Source organism: Oncorhynchus kisutch, linkage group LG11 (genome assembly GCF_002021735.2).
Source record: "Oncorhynchus kisutch isolate 150728-3 linkage group LG11, Okis_V2, whole genome shotgun sequence".
Taxonomy (NCBI): domain Eukaryota; kingdom Metazoa; phylum Chordata; class Actinopteri; order Salmoniformes; family Salmonidae; genus Oncorhynchus; species Oncorhynchus kisutch.
This window is the reverse complement of record NC_034184.2, coordinates 62,415,395-62,434,472: the sequence shown is the minus strand read 5'-3', so window position 1 is coordinate 62,434,472 and position 19,078 is coordinate 62,415,395. Positions and strand designations below refer to the sequence as shown.

Here is a 19,078-nt window from a genome sequence, read left to right as displayed (position 1 = left end):
GCTTTTATGGTTTTGCCTGAACTACAATGGAGGCTGCTGTGGAGGCTGCTGAGGGGAGGACGGCTCATAATAATGGCTGGAATGGAGTCAGTGGAATGGATTCAAAGATGTGGTTGATACCATTCCATTGACTCCATTCCAGCCATTACCATGAGCTGTGCTCCCCTCAGCAGCCTCCACTGGCTACAGAGTATTACATTGAGATACTGCGTTTCATTTTAGGGAACCTCCCTGGCACTCATGTCTGTCGGCATGCTAGTGATTACTTGCATTTGTTCTACGAGACACCAACTTAGACAGAAACGAATAGCATTGCATGCAGGCGTTATTAGTCATATCTGCTCTACACATTGGGTCTCACGTCTATTGTCTCTTTCTGCTGTTACAATTCTCCCATTCATCCCTTCAAAAACACGTCATCGACCTTCATGTCACGCCACATTTTACACAACACCGTATTCTAAGTTAAGCACTTAGTGCCTGGGAGAAGTGAAATGGAGAACCTTGGTAGTAGGTGTAAGATAACACCAGTATGGGGAAGGGAGGTTCATGGTGGGCTGTTGTGACAGCATTATCACAGTGAACACACATTTGCACGGTGTAGAGGGTTTTCTAAGACAAGACAAAGGATCTGTATGTCACAGGACTCACAATGATCTGGTCAGGTGTTCCCCATATGAAACTACATCGGAGAAACACTCATGTTTTACTATTGTGGGGAAGAAGCAGACTCTGTAGAAAAGGAAGTGCAACTACTATGAGCAGACATTGTGCAGGGCAAGGAGAAGTTAAATGAAATGTAAGCAAAGTAAACCACATTTATTATCCCCAAAAATCACTGAATCAAAAGTACCTTGCATTCCTGGACTTGTTTACAACACGGATAAATTAAAATGAACAATCGGTATTGATAGTTTTGATTGAATTCATTTTAATATATAATTGTGTTTTTATCGGCTTGCGTTCCAGGTTCCAGCAAGTTTGACAAAAATTGATATTGTCTTTAATATATATATATATATATATATATGTAGATTTTTTTGTTGATATTGTCTTGATATCAACTTTATGAGTTTCCAAAGTGACTATGTTATGATAGAGACATAAAGGGAGAGGGAAGCCTGCATGGTTGTGTGTTTCCTGTGAGCAGGTGTAAGGAAGAGTCTTCTCTAACCTTCTGAGTTTCGAACCATCTTTAGGCACTGAGTACAACAGAGATCAGAGCAAGCCATTGTGCCATCCTCAGAGGTTTCGCTACCCAAGCTGATTTAGCAGTTTCCGTCCAAGACTGAGGACCCAGAGATGAGAGAGGTTGAGAGTAGATACCAGTCTCTTCTTCTGTCATTTTCAGGTTGCGTTTCTCGGTTTGGACCACAAAGAGGTGAAGTGAAACAACCATGGCCTGTTAGCCGGGTTAAGGGTACATTAGGGTGCCTATGAGAACACACTCTTGAAGAAAGTGACAGACGGAGAGGTGTTGGTGGTGACATCAGTACCAATTGACACACATGGCAAAGCAGCATTACTGTAGCTCTGATGTGCATGGTAGGTGCTTTAACACCTGTGCAGGACAAAGACAGACCTCTCTGTCGCACACACGCAATGCTCAAAAACACACACTGATCCTGAAATATGGCAAACCCAGTCCCCAAATGATCTTGCGCTTCTTGCATAAATTACTAAAATCCCACAGAATACACAGAAGGAAAATCCATAACTAAACGTTGTCTGCACTATGGACATTCATACAAACATCTTATGATTCACTACAATACAATAATAACCACAACGAAATCCGATATGATGAAGCAAAGTTTATTGGGCAAAGGTCATGTAAGGTCATATAGGGTCACCACACTGTGATAGTGAGGTCTGACCGAGGACTCAGGCTCTGCATCAGATGCATTAGTAGTGGTCTCAGAGTAGAGAGAAGGCAGTGTTAGTTCCAACAACATCTCTGAAATTCTGTCTAAGACTTAGAAGGACTGATTTATTAAGTAATAGGCCTATGCTATGTACATAACATGATGTGGTTGATGGTGATACTGACAGCACGAATGCTTTGTGAAGTCCCCTGCGGATAAGGGCAACTCCAACAGATAATCTGAGTGCTTGAGACTGATTCACGGCACTTGGAATGACCCTCCTAAACCACACGGTCCAGTATCATTGGTCTGCTAACACATTGGCTCTGTCTGGTCAAATGATAAGGTTATAGAAACTTGCCCGTAACCACTTCTTCTTTGGTCTTACTCTCAATGACCTCATCTGTCACTGTAACAAGAATTAGAGAACATGAATAAGTACAAACAGTCTTTAATGACGTTTAGCTTTTTTTAATCCAAGATAGAATTTATCAAGAAAGTGTCACTCTTCTTAAGACGAATGACTCAACACAGTGATGCATAGAGAAGAAAGGTTAAATAGTTATTGTCTGGTTTCAATGGTGTGGATATGTGACATCTATGATTTACCTAGTCATTAAGTTACTCATATCCTCAGACTGCATTATGGCAGTTTGGGCAAATGCCAGATGGGCTGGTCCATCTTTAAGCCAGTGGGCCTGCAAACATTTTTTATTTATTTTACAGAATGATCATTATTTGGCCAGTAATGTGGGCCTTTAGGGGGAAAAATGGGCCAAAAGGTAGAGCTCTCAAGGGGGGGAAATAATTTTTGGTCCCAGTCCTTCCCTGAAAGAGACTATAGACGCCTGGTGGTCTTCATACTGTTTTCTCACCAGTGTAAGTGTAGGAAGTCTTTGTGAAAGACATACTCTCTGCAAATACCCTGAAAGAGAGGTCCAAAACAGGTAACTATTTAATTTTTCAATGATATTGAATGATGCAAGACATTTACCGATTTGCTCAGAACTGACTATTTGATCTTTAACTAAACTCTTTCTTCATCACTGTAGTGAGCTCTGCCAGAACTCCAGATTTGGAGGAGGGGCTCCTGATGTGGGAGGAGGGGCCGGGTGAGATGGACATGTAGAGAGGGGAGGAGCCATAGGACTGGACGGGGAAGCTAGAAGGACAGCCAACTGGTTATTGCCTCACTGACACTGGTGGATGATGTGGATAATATGAGGTCCTATCCATATCCTTATTAACCAGTGTCGATTGGAAATAAAGTATTCATTCAATTGAATTGAATGAGAGCTCTGAGCCCGCAATCATAAGGCAAAACTGATCATAGATCAGCACTCTAACCTAAGGTCATCCCAGTTCAGAAGTGTCCGGTAGGTGGTGATCTCAGCGTCCAGGACCAGCTGGACGTCCAGGAGCTCCTGGTAGCTGAGGATTTGCTTGTGCAGGTCCACCTTAGCCACATCGATGGCCTCATCCATGCCCCTGAACTGGTTCTGGTACTCCGCCACGCCCCCACTGGACTGGGCAAAGCTAAGCTCCAGGGACATGTTCTTCGGAGAGAAGGGAGGAGAATCTGTTAACTAACTAGCTAGCTCATGTTAGAACATATGTGGCATTGTTTAACTGGGACAACATAACCACCGTCAGTCACCCTGTTATCAAAAGTGTATCTTTCAAAATAAAAGTGCCAGTCAATGTAACCCATTTCCCATAAGCAGGACCTCACTTAAAATTTCTAAAGTAAAACACAAAACAGCAGACTGATTTTGAGGTAAAAAGAAAACAATCCTGTTGGTGCCTTGGCAAACCCCATTTAGTCACCTGTCTTTCTACTGGAAGGCACACAACTGCAGTGAATGGATACACCACTGATGTCTTCTGGAAAGCAGTATTGCTGTTTGTGCCTAAGCTCAGCAGTGGGGGAGTTTGGCAATGCGAGACACCATAGCGACCACTTCCTGTGTGACTGTTAGCACTGATTTATATCAAACTCTGATACTCATCAGCTGCATCACAGCACTGTCACAGCATCACTGACTTACAGAACCAGTCAAAAGTTTGGACACACCTACTCATTACAGGTGTATTTTCTACATTGTAGAATAATAATGAAGACATCAAAACTATGAAATAACACATATGGAATCATGTAGTAACCAAAAAAGTGTTAAACAAATCAAAATATATTTAATATTTAAGATTATACAAAGTATCCACCCTTTGCCTTGATGCCAGCTTTGCACACTCATTGCATTCTCTCAACCAGCTTCATGAGGTAGTCACCTGGAATGTATTTCAATTAATAAGTATTTCCTTTCCTTCTTAATGCATTTGAACCTATCAGTTGTGTTGTGACAAGGTAGGGGTGTTAAAAGACCAAATCCATATTATGGCAAGAACCACTCAAATAAGCAAAGAGAAATGACAGTTCATCATTTTATGACATGTCAGTCAATCTGGAAAATGTCAAGAACTTTGAAAGTTTATTCAAGTGCAGTTGCAAAAACCATCAAGAGCTATGGTGAAACTGGCTCTCGTGAGGACCGCCACAGGAAAGGAAGACCCAGAGTTACCTCTGCTGCAGAAGTTCATTAGAGTTAGCAGCCTCAGAAATTGCAGCCCAAATAAATGCTTCACAGAGTTCAAGTAACAGACATTCCTCAACAGCAACTGTTCAGAGACTGCGTGAATCAGGCATTCATGGTCAAAATGCTGCTGAAACCACTACTAAAGGACACCAATAAGAAGAAGACACTTGCTTGGGCCAAGGAACATGAGCAATGGACATTAGACCAGTGAAAATTTGTCCTTTGGTCTGATGAGTCCAAAAATGAGATTTTTGGTTCCAACCGCCATGTCGTTGTGAAACGCAGAGTAGGTGAACGGATGATCTCCGCATGTGTGGTTCCCACCGTGAAGCATGGAGGAGGAGGTGTGATGGTGTGGGGGTGCTTTGCTGGTGACATTGTCAGTAATTTATTTAGAATTCAAGGCACACTTAACCAGCATGGCTACCACAGCATTTTGCAGCGATACGCCATACCATCTGGGTTGCGCTTAGTGGGACTATCATTTGTTTTTCAACAGGACAATGACTCAACACACCTCCAGGCTGGGTAAGTGCTATTTGAACAAGAAGAAGCGTGATGGAGCGCAGCATCAGATGACCTGGCCTCCACAGTCACCCGACCTCAACCCAGTTGAGATGGTTTGGGATGAGTTGGATTCATGACCGTTGGAAAAGCCTTTCAGGTGAAGCTGGTTGAGAGAATTCCAAGAGTGTACAAAGCTGTCATCAAGGCAAAGGATGGCTACTTTGAAGAATCTAAAATCTAAGCAAATATTTTGATTTGTTTAACACTCTCTTGGTTACTACAGGATTCCATGTGTTATTTCATAGTTTTGATGTCTTCACTATTATTCCACAATGTAGAAAATAGTTAAAAAAATAAAGAAAAACACTTTAATGAGTAGATGTGTCAAAACTTTTGACTGGTACTGTACATACATGGTTTCGTTTCACTATGACTATAGTTATCTCTCTAAGGCCAGTGAAAAGTTCTATTCACATACGAGATGGTATTGGTACAATAGATTGAAATGGTGTAATCACAAACACACACACACACACACAGTGTGTTAGACCCGACTCACCATATTGACCAGACTCTGCAGCTCCAGACTGAGGGCCTGCAGTTCTTTCCTGGAGGCAGAGATCTCTGCCTTGGAGGTGGTGAGGGCCTCAGAGCTGGTGGCATTGGCAGCCTGGACCTCATCCAACTGCAGGCAGAGAGTGCAGCACGGGGCCATTAGCTACTGTCTCATACACACTTTGATAACATCATTCAGTGTATTCTTTACATGAGCTGCAGGATTCTTGATGTGAGTCACTTTCAGAGTGAAAGATGCATGTAGATGTTTGCATGAGAGAGGCGGAACGAGTGTCATGTGTAAGTATGCATGTATATACATCTATATCTGTCTGCATGTCAGTTATTTTAATAAAACATCAATCAACAACAACAAAATGTCTGGCAGTTGTTTGTTTCTTCCCCTGCTTTAGGAAGTTGGGTTCCCTGAATCTTTTGTCTGCACCAAAGACACCACTAACTTGGGGTTAACCCACGGCAAACTGCTCTGCAGCTTGGTGAGTTTCACTCAAAACAGGAGGAGAGTAACAGTTGGCTGGTCACCACACCATTTTCCATCCCAAAGGGCACCCTATACCCTCTAGTGTTATATTGGGGACACAAGCTTGTGGTGTCTGTGACAGTTTCAGCTCTAAGAAGATCAACAGATCAAGCCAAAGTGTTCCTCCCCCTTGTTCCTGCAGGCCAAAATGTAATGCCCTTTGAGTAGCTTCTAGGCCTTTTCTGAGTGAAAAGACAACAGTATAACTAGTTGTTCAGTAACTAGTTGTTCGGTGTGATCTGCTTTTCAGACTTTAAACCATGCGCTAGTTATTTCATTACATAGATTAAGGGATTTATACTTTGTGTCGCTCCCCAAAAACATAGCATCCTCATGCCCAAATATTTTCTAAGTAGGCCTATCTCATTCACCATGAGACACCGAGCCATTTCTACTGACCCCTATTGGGCAGAGAGTGTATTGTACATTCACAGGAAACAATTAAGAGTGGCTTTAAAATAAGTAGCAAATATAATTCATATTGTTTAGAAAATCTAAATGGTATTACAAGAATAAAATGTCATATACATTTAGTAGGCCTAATGCTGTCGATTTGCATTTTGTAGTTTGAGTAAGCTGTACCTTAATTTTGTAGTAGGCATCTTCCTTCTCTTTGTGCTGCTCTACTGATTTCTCATTCTCCACTCGTATCTTGTTGAGGGCAGAAGCGATGTCAAAGGACTTGACCGGGTCCCCCTCAATCATAGATACTGATGTGTCAGTGGACGAGGTGCCCAGTTTGGACTGAATAGTGAACAGCTCCTATAAAACCTTCCATCTGTCAGCCAATACCACTCATTACAGTTCACATGACAACACTCCTACAATATGTTGCAGTCTCATACAGTTGTATGTAGTTTAATAGAATACAATATAATGACTTTACTTTTCACAGAGGGACCTTCAGTGTTCTCTCTGAGGTTTGCCTTGCTCACCATCTCACGATGAATATAGAGATGCACACATCTACACACAAGCATCGCACGCACTCATAGTGTTGTGCTCTGTGATTTTATTCTAGGCTATTACCTCATCCTGAGTCTTGGTGATAAAGTCCAGCTCATCTCTAAGGCTAGAGTGTTTGGCATCTAGTTCAATGCGGAGATTGCGGGCCATGTCAATGTCCTACAGGATGGAGAGCTATAGTCAAAGCGATTTGTTGTCTAACTGAACAGGAAATTATATTGAATGAAATCTGATATTTATAAGCATAAATTCTGCAGTACCCTCCTCATGGTGGCAATATCTGATTCCAGCTGATACCTCACACCTTGTTCAAAATCATACCTGCATGACAGGTGACAGGTATGACAGGAAATCCTAATCGCCTCGTCACAATTTGTTTAGCAGACAATAGCTAGCATGTAAAAATAAATCACATTGGATGCGTCACTATGGGCCCTGATCAACAGTAGTGTACTATAAAGGGAATATGGTGCCATTTGGGAGCATACATGCACTTCTCCCAATGAGAAGGCATGCAGTGAGACTTACTCGGCCTTCATCTCATGGGCGGTTCCCCGGATGCAGTCCAGCTCCATCTCAAGTTTGACCGTGTCCAGGGTGAGTCTCTCCAGTTTACCTCGGTTCTCTATCAGCTGGATCTCGTTCTCAGCTGTGGTGGTGGTGGCTCCGGTGGACTCGTTGGTCATATCTGCCAGCCTGAGCCTCCAGCACTACATTCTCCTGCTGCAGCTGCCTCACTTTGGCCATGTAGCCTGAGAAGCGCTCGTTTAGCCCAGAGAGGGTGTGTTTCTCTGCAGCCCACAAGAGGACTGGGGCCAGTACGGGCCCCGCAGCAGGATATGCTCCCGCTGCATCCAGAAATGTACCCGCTCATAGCCCTCCTAATGCCATGGTGGGTCCTATAGAGAAGGCAGCACTGCCACTGCCACCACCCATACTCAGGCCCATCCCAGCCCTGTAGCCTCCTCCACCCCCCATCCCCATCCCCATCCCAGCCCCGTAGCCTCCTCCTTCCCCAACACCTAGGCCTGCTTCACTCCCCATTCCCATCCCATCCCCGTATCCTCCTCCACCCTCAAGACCTAGTCCTGCATTCCCCATCCCCATGCCTCCACTTAACCCCAGCTGTGCTCCCGCCCCCAGCCCCATTCCATAGCGGAGAGCCAGGGCCATCCCTCCCCCACCCAGGCCTCCAGAGAAGCCTGAAGCCCCCACGATAACCTCCTTCCCCAGACAGCGTGGAGGACCCCATAGAGAGAGCCATTGGCATGGTCTTCAGATAATGATAGGCTCGGTGGATGGTACCGCAGGAGCTGCAAAAGTGAGCTATGGATGAATATCCAGGATTTCTATATAAAGCTCAGGAGGCCAGCCCCACCCAGTGGTGTATATATAAATTGTGGAATGTCAAGGTGTTTAGTCACCCAAGGGCTACTGAATGAAGATGGGTTAGGCGTTTGTATTGCTCTAACATTCCAATTACTTTGATGGTTGTACCTCTGACACAGTACATGCTATAGGGCTATTTCACGCCAGCTTAGCCCAAATGTTTGGGGGGGGGGTATCCCAGATCGTTCTGGCAAATTCTCACATAGAAACTCCATTGAGAGGAAGGGTGTTTGACATGCTTTTTACATTTGCATCACAAACCATTTTTTGAGAGAATCGTGTTTAAAGCGGCCACATTAGGCCCCTTTTAGACCTATACATGCCTCCTGTAAATCCCTATGACCTGTGAACCGTACAGGACAGAGACAACATATTGATGTCATTATAGTCCTTATAATGTGCTCTTAACATATGAAGTAGGTCTACATTCTGAAATAAAAAAATTCACATTAATTTATTCAACATTAAAAATATTGATTTCTCAAAAGTATCCTTTTAGATTATGTTCATTTTAAGACATTATTTGGAACAATATACGGTAACACTGACACCAAGCGTCATAAGTTAAAAACACGGTCATAGCCATGTCATGACAGATGACATAACCTGTCAAAATATGGTCATAACCCTTTCATGATACAGACATGTAAAAAACATTAGGAACACCTGCTCTTTACATGGCATAGCATGACCAGGAGAATCCAGGTGAAAGCTATGATTCATTATTGTACAGTAGATGAAGGGGAGGAGACAGGTTAAAAAAATATTTTTTTTAGCTTTGAGACAATTGAGACATGGATTGTGTGTGTGTGCCACTCAGAGGGATGGGCAAGACAAAAAATGTAAGTTACTTTGAACAGGGTATGGTAGTAGGTGCCAGGTGCACCGGTTTGAGTGTGTCAAGAAATGCAATGCTGATGGGTTTTTCATGCTCAACAGTCTCTCGTGTGTATCAAGAATGGGCCACCACCCAAAGGACATCCAGCCAACTTGACACAACTGTGGGACGCATTGGACTCAACATGGGCCAGCATCCCTGTGGAATGCTTTCGACACCTTGTAGAGTCCATGCCCTGACGAACTGAGTCTGTTCTGAGGGCAAAAGGGGGTGCAACATAATATTAGGAAGGTGTTCCTAATGTTTTGTACAGTCAGTGTAGCGCTTATATTCCATAAATATTTTTTTTGCATTCGCTAAGGTCCAACCTCTGATCTTTCCAATAATTATTTGATATGCTAAAACAGGATAGATGGTAAGAAAATTAAAACATGTCAAATCATACTTAAGTACACATTTCCCTCACTAACTTCCCTCAAGATATGTTTTAATGCTATGCTGCATATGCTATGCTGCATATGCTGCATATGCTATGCTGCATATGCTATGCTGCATATGCTGCATATGCTGCATATGCTGCATATGCTATATATGCTATATATGCTATGCTGCATATGCTATGCTGCATATGCTATGCTGCATATGCTGCATATGCTATGCTGCATATGCTATGCTGCATATGCTGCATATGCTATGCTGCATATGCTATGCTGCATATGCTATGCTGCATATGCTATGCTGCATATGCTATGCTGCATATGCTATGCTGCATATGCTGCATATGCTGCTGCATATGCTATGCTGCATATGCTGCTGCATAATATGTACCATTAGCCGTGACTCTATTCATGGAGCTCTGAATTACACCATCTGAATACATATAGATAGATGTTGCATCATGCCTTAGCTACATGTGCAAAGAAATAGATGAAAAAGAATGTACTGTCTTGAGAAGAGACAAAAAATTACACATCACCATCAGACAGATATAGGTGGCTGCAAAGCTTCAGGCATATCTCCCTTATTCAGAAGGCCTCCTTTTTAGACAGTGAGTCAAGGACTTGAAAGTACTTGCATAGTGCAGTGAGGAAAACCTACTACTACATACAAAACTTCAGCTACTAGATAGGACTCCATGGGACAGAATAGAGAAGCAAAGGGACAGAGACATTCAAGGTTCTTCTCCCAGTGAGACTGACCATAGGAGGCTCTGTCGATTAGCCCCCAAACCTTAAATCTCCCGCTCTCCCTCTCCTAAACCTAATGACTACAAAATCTGCTGGATCAGCGAGATGATCTGATTCTTCTAGAAGGTTCTAAACTACAGGTGAACTGTGATATTCTCAAGTGCACTTTTAATTCCAAACCGCCTACTCCTGCAGTGGGGTAGAATAAATGATGAATGGGTCAAAACATTTTCTACCGTGGCAATCCCTGGATTAGGGCCATTTCCACCTTCTTGTCATGCGCTTTAACCTCCTATTTTGTGTCTTGTCGTGTGAGGCAAAGGGTTCATTCATCGGACTCGTATCTGGAAATTAAATATTGAAAATGTTAGCGAAAAAGGTTGTTAGACAGGAACTGCAAACATAATCATCATTCAGCAGAAGATGAATTAGTCAATCTGTCTGTCTATCATTCTTGATCATTTCTTATGATAATCAACTGACTCACTTTTCCTGGCGTTTCCTGGTGTCCTTGATATGCTCGTTCTTCTTGGTGAGAATCTCCTTCATGTTGCGGTAGGCAGATGTCTGTTGGAACTTCCTATCCAGCTCCTACGCACACAAAAACACACAACAGGGTTGCATGAACCTCTTATAGGCAAATATAGCTGATATAATTGGGTCCATAGCTCTTGAGCCAAATGCTTACTTCAGACACTTCACCCAAGTTCACCCAACCTTGCATTGTTTGCCATCAATGCATGATTTCTGTGAAAGGCACCAGGTTCCAGTATGGGGTAGAGGGACGTACCTTCTCTGCTAGGGCCAGCTGTTCTTGTACCCTGAGCAGGTCGTGTTTGGCAGAGACCAGGTTGTCCTGCAGGTCTCTCTGAGAGGCAGCGCTGCCACCGTGTCCTCAAGACTAGTGATCTCCTGAGAACGGGTGGCCATCTTGGGGAAAGAAACAAAGCACTTTAGTGGGTGCACTTTTAGGCTACGTCCCAAATGGACCCTTCTACCCTATACAGTGCACTACCTTTGAACAGAGCCCTATGTGAATAGGGAACCATTTGGGATGCACACTTAGATGGACATGTATTCAACACACAAAGCATAGTGTTGGATTGATACATACCAGTTGATTTCCATGAAAGCAAACAAAATAATAGTAATTGTTCAGAAAAAAAGAACGACTAAAGGTTCAACACATCCTAAACACAAGGCCAGCATGGGGTCAACTTATTTAAAATACTCAATAATCAATAAAAAATAAATAATAATAATAAATTTAAAAAAATACTACAATGCACAAATCAAAACAGGAAGGAAACAGGAAATATGACTGAGTGAAAAGTCAACTGCAACAGTCATATGTTCTTTTGGCCCATTTTGTTATATTTATATTGTTAACCCTTACAGTGCTAGAGTACCTTCTGTTCCCCCTGGACCTTCTGTAGGTCTTTGAGAGACCTCTCCGCCTTCGTCTTCTCATCCAACGCACCCATGGCCTGAAACACAATCGGTATACTGCAAGCTACTTCCTAAAAGTGATTCCAACATTGATCATTCAATTAGCAAGGTCAGGTGTAGGTTAGGTGGAAACATGAGCACAAAATATGACGTCAAAAGTTACAAGAAGTAGAGTGCATTTAAGTAAGAATGTCCTAAATCAGAAACACAAATCATGGATTTAAATACCAGGGTTTCCATAGTTCGGAGCCTGCCCTTGAGTTGATCCTTTTCCTCTTGTAACCTGGATATCTCCTGATGAAAAACCAATGTAATGTAACAGTTACGCATGAGTCTCATACAATGACCTGGTGTTAATTCTGCTAACTCTATATTACCACAGGAGAGTCGAGTCCTTTACCTTGTTGAGAAGTTCAGATACCTCACCTTCATTCAGTGGTGATAACTTGGGCTTGCTAATTTCCTGGTTAGTCTGGGTAAGAAAGCAAGGCAAGTTTTCAAGTTTCAAATGACATTTTCCCAAGCATAAGTAGAGTGAAATGCCTTTCTTGCAAGCTCTTTCCCAACAATGCAGTACTCAATATCAGTAGTACTATACAATGAAGTGAAGTAGAGCACCTGCTCCCACATCAATGAATGGCATCAATTCATGATTCCAGCCGTCAACGACCTTGATAACATGGACTTAAAAACAAAGTGAAACACACAAGTTGTTGTTGGTGAATTGTTGTTCGGCCTCAAGTGAAAACCACACCTCGACAAGCCTGAAGTGAGGACTTCATAGAAATGTTTTGCATGGGGTGGGTGGGTGTGAAATGATAGAAGAGATGCTCCTATCAGAGGGCTGATGACCACGTTGTTATTTTTCTATGGTCACATCGTGTGGTCTGCAGTTTCCAAGTGTGATACGATTCAAGTGCTGCGTATTTAATGTAAGGGCAATAACTCAGCTTAACCGGTGTGAATAAACACGTCATACATTCAAGCTTATTTTCGATGGGTGATTTAAGCGGTCAATGACTTTGATGACATTGACTTAAAACATGAACTTATAAACTAAGTGGAACGTATGAGTTGTTGTTGGTGAATTGTTGTTCAGACTCAAGTGAAAACCCACACCTCGACAAGCCTGAAGTGCTAGAAATGTGTTGCATGGGGAGGGTGTGAAGAGCTAGAAGAGATGATCCTATCAGAGGGCTGGTGACTAAAAATAGTTGATTTTCTACGATCACATCGTGTGGTCTGCCGTTTCCAATTGTGATACATTAAATACAAAGCATTTGAATCGTAAGTGCAATAATTCAGCTTAACAAGTATGAATAAACATGTCATAAATGTATTTTTTACTTTAAAGGGCAAATGGTTGCATAAAAGTCTAGGTGGTTGGGCTTTAACAGTCACCTTATTTTGGTTTTTAAATTCAGTCTTCTCAAACTCAGCCACTTGTTCAAACAACTCTCTGCAGAGAATGAAAACTAAAAAAAAGGGGAGAGAACATGTAAATTAGACATTTAGCACATTTATAGTTTCCTTTTGTCATCATTAAGCAGATGATCTTATCCAAAGCGACTTACAGTAGTGAGGACATGCATTTTCTATACCGCTCCCCAATCGGAATTGAACCCACAACCGTGGCATTGCAAACACCATGCTCTACCAACTGAGCCACACGGAACCCCATGTGGGATACAAACAACGCAGAGTAACGTCAGACTGTTTGATACCATACGGTGAGTGTCAGTGTACTGACTCGTTGGCCTATAACAGCTACATGTGTCTTTATGAAAGAGATGTATAACATATTGCAAAACATTTGACGTCAAGTATAGGGGAGCAGCCAACTGACAGTTCCATAGCTTTAAGAAAAAGAAAAACACACTGGTTGTCCTCCTGAAGACAGTTTAACACTAAATGTTTGTGGTGAACAAAGCACCTCTCTACACGCTTACTGCATATGTGGTTTGAAAAAGCTGCAGAACGCACGTAGATCTGTGGCTACTAGGGGCGTATTCCCTGCTTCTGACGCCCTGCTAACAGCCACACAGGATTGAGGCCTACGGAACACTTTCAAGGGCTTGGTTATCTTATCACATGAATGTAGGCGTACTACAAAAACACTCGACATAAGCCCTGGACTTGTTTTTGTTTTTTACGTTTTGTTTTTGTTTGACTGGTGTCAATAATAAAAGGTCAAATGGAGTTGAAGCTCCCTCACACTCATCCCCCCCTTTACACCGCTGCTACTCTCTGTTGTTATCATCTACGCATAGTCACTTTAATAACTCTACCTACATGTACATATTACCTCAACTAACTAACCGGTTCCCCCACACATTGACTCTGTACCGGAACCCCCCTGTATATAGTCTCGCTATTGTTATTTTACTGCTGCTCTTTAATTATTTGTTACTTTTATTTCTTATCCGTATTTTTTTTTAAACTGCATTGTTGGTTAGGGGCTGTTAAGTAAGCATTTTACTGTAAGGTCTACACCTGTTGTATTCGGCGCATGTAACTAATACAATTTGATTTGATATTCACAGGCACATTATAGGAAAAGCAGAGTCTTGTCTGTAAAGTACAAAAATGATCTCTCTATCAATTTATGTAACCACAGCTTTCTACCGTGCTGATGGACTGCCAACTTTTTATATCAAAAAGTTGGGACTGTAAAAGGAATGGCTTTCCACTCCATCTCTAAAAGACACATTAACACAGCCCATGGGCCTCGAATTGTACCCCACATCACAAAGCCATGCTATAAATTTCAGTGTCATGTTCCTGGGCCCCAGTAACAAGTTCAGATCTACCCAGAGAGTGGGGGAGTGAGTGTGAGGGAAAAGTCCTCAGCCTCATCCTCCCATTTGATCTTACTGGTGGGGAAAAGAGGGAGCGGAGTGCGGGAAACCGTTACCTGACAATCCATTACGTAAAAAATCAGAGTTTAGATTTCGGAAAGGGAACAATTGAGATGAATTGCGCGACCAGCTAGTTGCCAACATTTCACTGCTGACCCGGCTGACTTTGGCCACGCTGCATTGTTCCCGGTTGTATCTTTAGCACCTCTGGTCTGAGGCACCATGATGAATGATCCTGTGGTAAATTCAGCGTGATGAAAGGGAATGCGCTAATACGTTTTTTGGCACCGTGTCAGTATGCCCTCGAGGGGCAAAGTAAAAATGTGACAACCCCTCCCCATGAGATATAGCTGTTTTTAACAGTAGAGAACATTCCCACATCCTTCTGTGTCCAGGCTTGTTATTAAGCACTCCTGTAAGACATTCTTGGCAGCCATGCTTAGTAACCCTGGATGCAACAGACCTTTCATTGGCAGTTTTTTTCTTCACATTTTGCTTCGTCTCCACTCAGCCTAGTCCATTTACATGTTCTTCATGGCATTCATTTAGACAAAATTAGCTGCCAAAATAAAGAAATGTACATGTTAACTTTCAAAACATTCACTACACTGCATGTGGAGAAAAGCAAACTTCCTGACAATATACGCCAGGCAAGGCAAGCGACATCAAACCATACCTCGGTATTGTATCATGTGAACTACTCCACCCACACAGGTCACACAAGCTGTGGTTGCATCTGGCTACATATCAGTGACAGTAGGAAACCACAGAAATGGAAAAGCAGGGTACCATTCACATAAGAATGAGTGGCTCAGCAATGACCTCAGTGCCTTACATACACAGCGTACATGAAAAACACTGAAGGAAGCGGCTTCTGCTTTGAGTATGGGGGTGCTCACTGCTCAAACTCGTGTACATAATAAGTGACTCTACTGACAAGCTACACACACACACACAGAGGCATGTTGGGGTTAAAAGGTTGCTTTCCACCTGAGTTTCACCCTCTTAACCCTTGAACTCCCATAAACCTTCCCACACTGCCTAATTCTCAGTACTACCTACCTACTGCTATCATGTACTTCCATCTGTTGGAAATTTCAAAGTAGGCCTCAGCCTGCCCTCACAGCCACCCCTCATCCCCACAATCCACCTCCAAGCCATCCCACCCATCCTCACAGCCCTCTTCCCAGCCACTCCACAGCCCACCTGTTCTCCAGCTCCGAGATGTCAGTCTGCAGACGAAGGTAGAACTTCTCGGCCTGAGAGAAGAGCTGCCGGAGCAGCAGCATGTTGGTGTGGGCCGTGTTGACGAGCTCAGTCTCCACCTCTCCTCGCACCACTAGCTTCAGCCCGTCCAGCATGTCCCGCACCTCGTCCACCGTGAAGGTCTTGTCCACTAGCCTAGAATATAATAAACTTGTTTTCCAATAACATATACACAAATACCATAAAAAGCAGTCCTAAAAAGACAGGACATGCATTCCTCCGACCAACATTGTTGGCTAGCTGTGATAAAATGTAGGGTATTGTTTGTGACACAACACCTGCTGTCTTTGAGGTCCTCAAAGCAGGAGTCAATGGTCTTGAGTCTGATGGCCCTCTTGGAGCATGCAAAGAGCATGTAGTTGATTGCCTCATTCTGATGGTGTTCATTGAAACCAAACTCAGCCTTCTTGGAGAGACAAGGAGGAACAGGGATGGATGTCAGTGAATCTGCAGGTAAGTAATGTTAGCTAGAAGACTGTCTAATCAATGTCAGTGGCCCTCTTGATTGATCAACTATAGACTAGTTCCTTAGCTAACGTTATAACTGCCTAGTTATTGTCTCAAGCACGACATCGAATAAGGCAATGGGGCGGTCCTGCTATTCAATAAATGTACAGTACTGCAAGGTTATCTGGCTGCAGTCACTAAGCTATGATGTGGATGGCTAGCTAACCAGTAAAGAGCGCTGCGTTGTCATGGAAACGTCATACCGTGTAACTTCTAGCTAGGCAGCTGGCAAGCCTAGTTGTTGGCTAGCTAGTTAAAGTTAACGATTTGAATTCGTATTCAGCACTTCGTTAGCTAGTTAGCTAACTATCCGTGCAGTAGATCGCATCGATTGCAGTGGTTAGTGTAGTACTAGACGCAAGGTAAAGCTACATCCCTTGCTAAATCCACATCAGCAAACTGTCCATATCATAGTTTAGCCAAAGATACTGGGATCGTTTGAGTGGTAAGGCGAAATCAACCGACTGTAGACGAGAGTGAATGAATTAAGTCGGGGTAGGTGTAACGCTATATACGACAGCTGAAAGTCGGACACGGGTGTGGTTTTCCAATAACAAGGCTCAGTGCAACATACTCTCTTCTCTGTATACATCAATGATGTCGCTCTTGTTGCTGGTGAGTCTCTGATCCACCTCTACGCACGACACCATTCTGTATACTTTTGGCCCTTCTTTGGACACTGTGTTAACAACCCTCCAGACGAGCTTCAATGCCATACAACTCTCCTTCCGTGGCCTCCAATTGCTCTTAAATACAAGTCAAATTAAATGCATGCTCTTCAACCGATCGCTGCCTGCACCTGCCCGCCCGCCCGTCCAACATCACTACTCTGGACGGTTCTAACTTAGAATATGTGGACAACTACAAATACCTAGGTGTCTGGTTAGACTGCAAACTCTACTTCCAGACTCACAGACTCGGTAAACCGTGACACAAAGCATCCTTCACTCATGCTGCCAAACATACCCTTGTAAAACTGACCATCCTACCGATCCTCGACTTCGGCGATGTCATTTAAAAGAAATAGCCTCCAATACCCTACTCAATAAATTGGATGCTGTCTATCACAGTGCAATCCGTTTTGTCACCAAAGCCCCATATACTACCCACCACTGCGACCTGTACGCTCTCGTTGGCTGGCCCTCGCTTCATACTCGTCGCCAAACCCACTGGCTCCAGGTCATCTACCAGTCTCTGCTAGGTAAAGTCCCCTCTTATCGCAGCTCACTGGTCACCATAGCAGCACCCACCTGTAGCATGCGCTCCAGCAGGTATATCTCTCTGGTCAACCTCAAAACCAATTCTTCCTTTGGCCGCCTCTCCTTCCAGTTCTCTGCTGCCAATGACTGGAACGAACTACACATATATCTGAAACTGGAAACACTCTCCCTCACTAGCTTTAAGCACCAGCTGTCAGAGCAGCTCACAGATTACTGCACATGTACATAGCCCATCTATAATTTAGCCCAAACAACTACCTCTCCCCCTACTGTATTTATTTAGCTCCTTTGCACCCCATTATTTCTCTCTACCTTGCACATTCTTCCACTCCAAATCTACCATTCCAGTGTTTTACTTGCTATATTGTATTTACTTCGCCACCATGGCCTTTTTTTTGTTGCCTTTACCTCCCTTATCTCACGTCATTTGCTCACATTGTGTATAGACTTATTTGTCTACTATAATATTGACTGTTTTGTTTATTCCATGTGTAACTCTGTGTTGTTGTATGTGTCGAACTGCTTTGCTTTATCTTGGCCAGGTCGCAATTGTAAATGAGGACTTGTTCTCAATTTGCCTACCTGGTTAAATAAAGGTGAAATAAAAATACTAGTGTTGCCATTGTTTATAAAAGTTGTTTTACAAACACACGTTGAAAGGAGGTGACTAGTAACTGCTCCTTGTTCTATGTGGCTAACGTTAAACGTTACTAGTAACGTTCGTTTACAGCGGCTACTATAACTAGCTAGCAAGCTTCCTGCTAACATTTGGCTAATGTTACTTACCATTGTTGCCAGCAAACACCCGACTCCTTAACTGCTAAATTGTAGGTTAACTGGCTAGGCCACAATGCACAAACTAACAGGTACAGTACGATTTATATGTATTTATTTATAGTGATATCTGAGAAGATAATCTAATAACATTATCAGCGAGCTCCGCTATTCAGTGGAGATTATTGGATACCGAATAGAGTAATTTCTTTGGTAACCATGGGGACCTTCTTTTTCTTCTTCTTCTTCTATGGTGTTTATCGGCGGTTGGTATCCAACGTTATAGTGCATTACCGCAACCTACTGTGCTGGAGTGTGAGCCAGAGACGGATAATCTAAATCCTACCTGCCTGTTTCTCTTTAAAAAAGATAACAAAATATTTGAGACTGTATCTAATGACGTTCTACTCAGTATAATATTTAAACGAATTTCCTGTAGCCCCTTCTCCCTCATACTGGATCTCAGCCTCTCTTTTTCCCACTCATACTGTCCACACTGTATCAGTCCATGCTCCACTGTCTCTGTTTCCTGGCAATAATCACACTTTCCTGTTGGATGCTT

General features: G+C 43.0%; 1 pseudogene; it reads right to left on the bottom strand.

The window, feature by feature from the left end:
• Positions 1 to 1,794: 1,794 nt before the first annotated feature.
• Positions 1,795 to 18,805, bottom strand: LOC109899443 (thread biopolymer filament subunit gamma-like; annotated as a pseudogene).
• Positions 18,806 to 19,078: the final 273 nt, after the last annotated feature.